Source organism: Psammomys obesus, unplaced genomic scaffold (assembly GCF_907164565.1).
Source record: "Psammomys obesus unplaced genomic scaffold, mPsaObe1.curated_primary_1811, whole genome shotgun sequence".
Classification (NCBI taxonomy): domain Eukaryota; kingdom Metazoa; phylum Chordata; class Mammalia; order Rodentia; family Muridae; genus Psammomys; species Psammomys obesus.
Window position 1 is genome coordinate 31,409,592 of NW_026591086.1, and position 860 is coordinate 31,410,451.

Genomic DNA, 860 nt, shown 5'->3' on the forward strand with positions numbered 1-860 from the left:
GACAGAGCCAACAGAATCCACATATCCCTCATGGTGACTGCTGTATCCCTTCTGGTTGATGTGTGCCGAGCACAGTACAGGAAGAAAAAGACAATGTAGTTTCAGAAAGTGCAAGGAATATGTGATTCTCACTGAAATCACCTCAATCTGGATAGAAATACTAAAGTTTAAAAAGAATAAGATGTCAGAAGAGACACGATCAATGCTGCAAGAAGATTCTCCTGTAAGAGGCAAATAAAAAGCAAACATAATAAAGGAGAGAGAACAACCAGGTAGAGGAGGGCCTTCAAACAGCAGTGATGAAAATCAGATCACAAGGGGACTTCATGTCTGACACTGTCTCAGAATTTCAGCATGAAGTAAATACTCACACTTTAATATTAACCATTTCAAAGTTCAAGTGAAAAAAAAACAAACAGTTATTGTATCCTAGCTGATCTCCCTATGAAAGGTTCTCCCAGTGTAACTGTTACCCTAAGGCATGTCTCCTCATCGGGGGAAAAAGCAGCTCACCCACCAACGCTCTAGCATGACTCTTCCATCACTTCTTTCCCGCTTCTTTTTTTTTTAATTTTTTATTAATTACACTTTATTCATTTTGTATCCCCCCATAAGCCCCTCCCTCCTCCCCTCCCGATCCCACCCTCCCTCCCCTTTCTGCATTCATGCCAATCCCCAAGTCCACTGATAGGGGAGGTTCTCCTCTTCTTTCTGATCTTAGTCTATCAGTTCTCATCAAAAGTGGCTGCATTGTCCTCTACTGTGGCCTGGTAAGGCTGCTCCCCCCTCAGGGGGAAGTGATCAACGAGCAGGCCCTACATACTCCCCAATAGATCGGAAGAGCGTCGTGGAGTATGTAG